The sequence below is a fragment of the Ceratotherium simum genome, chromosome 20, assembly GCF_057802395.1.
Source record: "Ceratotherium simum simum isolate JZ-2026a chromosome 20, ASM5780239v1, whole genome shotgun sequence".
Lineage (NCBI taxonomy): Eukaryota > Metazoa > Chordata > Mammalia > Perissodactyla > Rhinocerotidae > Ceratotherium > Ceratotherium simum.
Genome location: NC_141919.1, coordinates 40,563,624 through 40,570,824, shown reverse-complemented (window position 1 = coordinate 40,570,824; position 7,201 = coordinate 40,563,624). Strand labels below are relative to the sequence as shown.

At 37.8% G+C, this 7,201-nt stretch overlaps 1 pseudogene; it reads left to right on the top strand.

The window, feature by feature from the left end:
- Positions 1-566: 566 nt before the first annotated feature.
- On the top strand, positions 567-3,590 carry LOC101396128 (interferon alpha-4-like; annotated as a pseudogene).
- Positions 3,591-7,201: the final 3,611 nt, after the last annotated feature.

Genomic DNA, 7,201 nt, shown 5'->3' with positions numbered 1-7,201 from the left:
GTTAGAATTTGACTGGCTGCCAGGGTAACCAGAGGAATATTTCAGCTCTTGTGTTTGCCTAAGCTCATCCCTATTATCTGCAGGATGCTCTGCCTCCCCCTCTTACCCCCAGACCCCACAGGATTTTAAAATGTTTATGTGCCCCCCAAGCCTAAGAGTGAGAAGTCCCAGGCACTTCTGTGACACTGTTAAGTAGCAGTCCCTTTATAGTACTCTTCATGGGACAACCAAGATGTATGGGTGTCTTGGGGGAGGTGGCATTTCTGTCTCCTTCCGGGGCACAGACACCAGAGGGAGAAGAAAACTTGTCTACTATGCAAATCCCTATGCTCATTTTATAATTTAGATCATTTACTTGTTGAGTGATATAAACAGTTTAATTGAATCATGAAAAATAATGAATAATAAAATTTACTTGGCTATGTAAAAAAATCGATCCATTTGATAATCTCTATCCTCATATAGACAGGCTGACTTTTTACCAGTGTCATCTAAAGATTATCAGATCATTTGAAGTCTAGGTTTCCGAGGGATGGAAAATTATGTCACAACTATTTACAGTTCACATGCGTTCTGGGGATTTTGTCCATACTGGACAAGGGCAGGATAGCTGCAGGACTGATAATTTGGGGGACATAGATGACTGCCCACCTCAAAAGTAATGTGGTAAATTGTCTGGTTGCTGTGAGCTGTGTGACTCAGGGAGTGTGTGAGTTTAGATGTGTGGCTCTATGTATGACACCAGGCTAGTTGTTTTCTATTATGAAAAAGCAGAGGGCAAATTAGAGATGAGGTCATACTTGTGAGTTTAATACAGCGCTAGGCAGAGGCTGAAAATCGTGCTGCTCTTGCAGATTGAATTCCCAGGGCCACACGCACCTTAAAGGAAATAGAATCCTAGTTGTTTTAGCAATGAACTCGGTAGGCATTATTGACACCAGTAAGAGTAGAGTGGAAATATTAGCCATGTCTACTATAATCCTAGTCACTGTGGCCGTGATTAGGCAAAATAGCTTGGACATTCATGAACACCTTCCAGTAGGAAGAGGAAATCTAAGAAACTGCTCTAGCAAAAATTATATCTTGAGTGATTATACTGGGCCTGGTGCTGAGGATAACACAGTGAATAAGACAAAGTCCAGTTACTAAAGAGCTGATTTGCCAAAGATGGTCTCATACCTACTTTCTTAGTCCAGTTTGGGCTGCTGTAACAAAACACCACAGACTGGGTAGCTTAAAAAAACGGAAACTTACTGATCACACTAGTGGAGTCTGGAAGTCCAAGATCACGGCTCCAGCGTGTTCGTGTGAGGGCCCAGTTCTGGCTTGCAGACTCTTCCCTGCTCCCTCACAAGCTGGAAGGAGCAGGGATCTCTCTGGAGCCTTTTTTCTTAGGGCAGTAATTCCATTCATGAGGGCTGGGCTGTCATGACCTAAACACCAGCCAAAGGCCCAACCTCCTATTACCATCACATCACACATTAGGATTTCAAGTCATGAATATGGGGGGGACACGAACATTCAGACTATAGCACCTACCATTTAAAGAGTAGGAAGCTAGAAGGCCTGAGGGAACTTAATCCTATGCAAAAAAAAAGGAGTAAAGCAAGGTTCAGGATCAGAGCTGAAAGCGAATTCTTCATGTGACAATAATCTCTATTTATGCAGTTTTGAATTAAGGACAAAGATGTTTTCCTTTTGTTTGAAAAGAATAGACTTGAATTGGAACCTCTGAAAGTTCTTTGGGAAATTTGAGATTTGAAATTTAATGCAAAAACACAAAGAAATTGATGATGTTTCTAAATTGCCTGTTCTCATTGGGGATGATATCGCTACCAACAGTGCAAAAATTAGTTCTAGGGGTGTGAACAAATCTTAGATATTACCGTAATTTGTGGCGCTCCAAAGCTCAACACTATCCAAAGAAATCTTATGCTTCAGTTCATTTTTTTCGTTGGGTTTTCTTGTGTATCATATAACAAGCATTGACATTGAGTTCATGGAAGATACACAAAATGTGTGCAAGATCAGTGCTGTAAAACCTATGATGAATGGGTGGCTCATGGGAGGACTTTCCATCCGTCATTTGCTTGATCTCAAAGTCATACTGTGAGAGGTGGCCTTCACTTATTTATGAGCTGCCATTGGCTTTCTGTGGATGTTGCTTATGTTTGAGCCTCAGTGCTTCTGAGCGTGAGGTGGGGTTGAGAATTAAATGCAAATAGTTTATATTTTACTATTTAATCTATAAAGTGAAACAACCATTAACAATTATGTTGATAGCAGAAAAGAAAAGATATTGTCAGAGTATCTAGCAGCTAGTGAAGTTAAAATTCATTTTCTGACATGAAGCGAAAGTAAAAATTATGTATGTAAAAATACATGTTAAGAAAATAATTTGAATTTTCAATTGTTTTTAGCAGTTCTGAAAGATTTTTATATATATCATTATTGGTATTATAATGATGTATTCATGTAAAATTTTAATATGAATATGTAATTTGATACATTACTATTTAGATAAATTAATATATCGCATTAAAAGTCCCTCTGCAAACTCATTTATGAAGATAAATTAAATGTCAATAGCTTTCAAATTTGACTTTTATCTTAAAATTTTAGTTTATTCTTAATTTTGTACTGAATAGAAAGAGTAAAGTATGCACTCTCTTTTTCTATGCATAAAGTAGAGATGTAGAGAGAATACATAAACAGATATGCAGTGTTTCTGTGTTACTAAGTTTTCTTGAGGGGTTCAGTTAGGAAAAAACATAAAAAGACTCTGCAGGCAGGACGCGATGAAGAAAAAAAAAATGGTTGAGAAACACTGCTCTAAACCCATGAAGAAAAATGCATAAAGGAAAGAAAAACAGTAGAAAGTAAGGGAAACATTCAGAAAATAGACACTCATGTGTGCCCTATTTAAGACACAGGCACAAAGGAAGGTCTACAGAGAACCCAGAGACAAGGGTCACAGATCACCCACCTCAGCCAGGCCAGCAGCATCTGCAAGATCCCCAACGGCCCTACCCTTTTCCTTCCTGACGGCCCTGGTGGTGCTCAGCTGCCACTCCATCTGCTCTCTGGGATGTGACTTGCCTCAGACCCACAGCCTGGGCAACACGAGGGTCTTGATGCTCCTGGAACAAATGAGGAGAATCCCCGCCTTCTCCTGCCTGAAGGACAGAAATGACTTTGGATTCCCCCAAGAGGTATTTGATGGCAACCAGTTCCAGAAGGCTCAAGCCATCTCTGTGGTCCACGAGATGATCCAGCAGATCTTCCACCTCTTCAGCACAGAGGGCTCATCTGCTGCCTGGGATGAGACCCTCCTGGACAAATTCTACATTGGACTTGATCAGCAGCTGACTGACCTGGAAGCCTGTCTGACCCAGGAGGTGGGGGTGGAAGAGACTCCCCTGATGAATGCGGACTCCATGCTGGCTGTGAGGAGATACTTCCAGAGAATCACTCTGTATCTGCAAGAGAAGAAATACAGCCCTTGTGCCTGGGAGATTGTCAGAGCAGAAATCACCAGATCCTTCTCTTCATCAACAAACTTGCAAGAAAGATTAATGAGTGAGGAATGACACCTGGTTCAACATGGAAATGATTCTCACTGACTAATAATATCACACTTCCACGTGTTCTGCCATGTCAACGATTCTCAGTTCTGCTGTAATCATGACCTGAATTGATTCAAATTGTCAAATGTCTTCAAGAGTATTAATGAATATTGTGCTTAACCCTGCGGACACTAGTCTCATACAGATGACCACGCTGATCTATTTGTTTATTTAAATACTTATTTATTATTTATAATATTTAAATTATTTTTGTTCATATAGTATTATGTGCAAGTTTACATTGTGGTTTAACATAGCAAAATATATTCTTTATATTAGGCAATTTATTATTTTCTTTGGTCATTAAATCTTTACTATAGAAAATATCTTGTATTTGTTTATTCTTTAAAAAAGAAACTCACACCTAAGTGCACAACCTGATTAAAGAATGGATGGCACATTTCGTTTACTCATCATTGTTATGTCCAAGTTAGAAGTAAAAATGGACTTCCTCTAAGCCAGGTTGTATGTTGCCCTCAGGATGCTGAGGTGGACATAATAAATACAATTCCTGCTTTCTCGTATGTTTGATTTTTTGTAGGGAAAGTAACCTAAAACCAATAATCAGTTGATTGATAATTAAATATTAATTATTTTTAAAATTAATATTAATTAATAGTAGAAATTAATATCAGTTAGATTTAATGCTAGAATGAGAAAAAGGGAAAAAATGGAATTCTCTCAGCAGAAGCTGAATTGAGTCATGTCAGGATATAAGAACAAAAGCAGTAGATATTCTCTTTATTTGCCTGGTAGGCATCTAAGTGCAAGTGTCCAGTGGATAGTTCCATTTGCAATTTACAAGCAATTCCATGAACTGTAAAGTGTGGGGAGGGATGTGGTCACATGGCAAGGAGTATAGAATGAGAAAAGGACTTAAAATTGATTTCTAGGACCTTCAACGTTAAAAGTGAGGGAAGAACCTCAAAGGAAACAGGCGGAATAGCCATGTGCTAACAGGATGAGAGAGAAAGGTGAGAAGACCATGTTTAAAGACTGAAACTGCTTAGAAGATTCAACGTACCCATGAAAATGTGGATGGAAACTGCCCAGCACACTTGGGAAATAGATGGCATTGATCTCAGGCAGAGTTGATTAGGTAGAATTAATCACCAGAAATCATGTTGGCATGCGAGGACGGGTGAATACCAAAAGTTAATGACAATATATAGAAAATAGGTTTGAAAAGTTTGCCTTCTGAAGTGGAGGCGAGAAATAAGATCTGACCTGGAATAGAGTGTGGATTATTTTTTCTCTGCATGATTTTCCCTTTTGGAAATATATTTGCCTCTGGATAGATTTCATGGATTTGTTATATTGGCAAAGCATATTGATATGTCTGTTTTATTTACTTTAAATCATGACATATTTAATTACTTACAATGATAATTTATCATTATTTTGATTAGTACCATGTTGAATGTCACTAAGCTGCTCTATTGATTGAAACCATCCAGCAAATGGGGAAACAGAACTGACCTTTGTGAGAGCTGGTTTGGTAGAATTAATGAGCAGAAACCACACTGGAGGAGTGGAAGGGTGACAAGAGAAGAGAAGAACTCCCATTGTCATTTTTTCACCTGGGGATTCACTTTATTTCTTTCATCCTATTCAGACCGACATTGTTTTCCTTTTGTCTCAGTGCATCCAAATGCAAGGACAGCTTTCTAAGAAAGTTGAGTGGAGAAAGAAAAAATGATGTATTGAAAATGATGGAAAATAGTGGTAGAGGCCCATTATGTTTCCATTTTTACTTCCCTATTTTGGTACTAACCTCAAGATGAAATAGAAAGTATCTCAGAAGCGGCTAGACAACCCTTGCCCAGAACAATGCTAAATTAAAACGAATATACAAAATTATAAAGACTCTGAAACTAGTAAACCATTGGTGACCTCTGGGAGAGTTGATTTGGTAGAATTAATCCCCAGAAACTATACTGGAGTAGGAGGATGGGTGAGTAAGAGAAGTTAATGATGATATATAGAAAATAGCTTTGATAAGTTTGCCTTCTGAAGTGGAGGACAGGACATATTTAGTTGCTTATTTTCCTTGGTAACCATTCTCTGCTTCTTTCTGGGAAGTGCATGATACTCGTCCATCTTGGTCATAAATAAGCCTCTTCAGCACTCACATCGCAACCATTGGTTGCAAAGACAGAGAGGAGAAGACATTCTTCACTGGACCCTATCAGTAGACAACAGGAAGTGTAGTCTGGGCTAGAGGTAAGAGACGGAGTTGTCCTTGGGAGTGAGAAGAGCAGGCTGGCCTGAAGAAGTCTCCTGGGGAATCAGTGAGGTCCTGAAGGAGGAAAGTCAGAGCCCATATGACTGGAATCTGTCAGGTACTTTTTGTTTATTCTTAATGGTTTTGAAATAAAGACATTTTAACTGGAAAAAAAACCGAGAGAATTTATTATTAAAAGATCCTTGTTATAATAGATGTTAGTAGTTTACTTTATATGAAAGAACAAACAGCTGAAGGCCCAAATTTAAGGAAGTCTTAAAGAAGAATGCTGTTGTAAATACGTGGTTACATCTAAACAATCATTGACTGCATAAACACCGATAATAATTTTTAGGAAATAATTTTCTAATTTTTAGGAAATAAAACAGTGTAGAACTAGAATACTGTGATCATAATTAAAGTATTGTTGGATTTTTCCATAAGTGAGTAAAGATATTGATTTTTCTTTGGTCTTTTTGAAAAGCCTATTGAAGACTATGTATTGTTATATAACTAGGCAAAAAAAAGAGATGTAAAGCACATAAAAGAGGGGAAAGCTTAATAAATCAGAAAATATAAATATGAACATGTAATATGATAGAAGTAAATCTAAATACATCAGCAATCACTATAAGTGGCCTAAATTTTACAGCTGGAGAAATAGATTTTGGGGATACCTCAGAAACAATTTTCAGTACTTCCACTACTGATTATAATGTAATTACATAGACTGGTTTTACCTCTCGTCTTAACAACAAAAAGAAGAAAATACATGGAACAATACTTTTCAGACAAAGGATAACATAGGACATGACAGTAATCCCTGAAAAATGGAAACAAGTGAGGTGAGCTCTGTACTTGTTCCAGTTTACCTCCTGTAGAGAAATCACAGGTTGTGCAAGGAATGGGTATCCCAATCAGGCGTGTTGAGTTGTTATGCTTAAACTAAAGAAAACTTGAGATAAAACTTCAGTTAATGGATTAACAAAGTCATTTTACTATATTTCCTTGAAGAAATCACTCATAAAATCTTAGACTTTTTTTTCGATTGGTGAAAATATCTACTCCCTTCTAACTAATGAATAGAGATTTTGTCTGTTTTTCTTTAGAATTTAAAGTCAATTTAACAGCCTCATACCATACCTCTTTGTCCTACAATACAATAGACAACAATCCTTTGGCATTTGAAGTGGAACTCAAGATCTTTTGTCATCTCACTCTCCTTGTAACCTAGGGCCCTCCAGGACCAGTTCAACTGACCGCATCTCTTATCAACAGAGTGACTAAGAATTGCCTTCTGGAAAATATGCAGTCATGTAACCAGGGCATGGGCAAAAGAAGAAATCTTGAC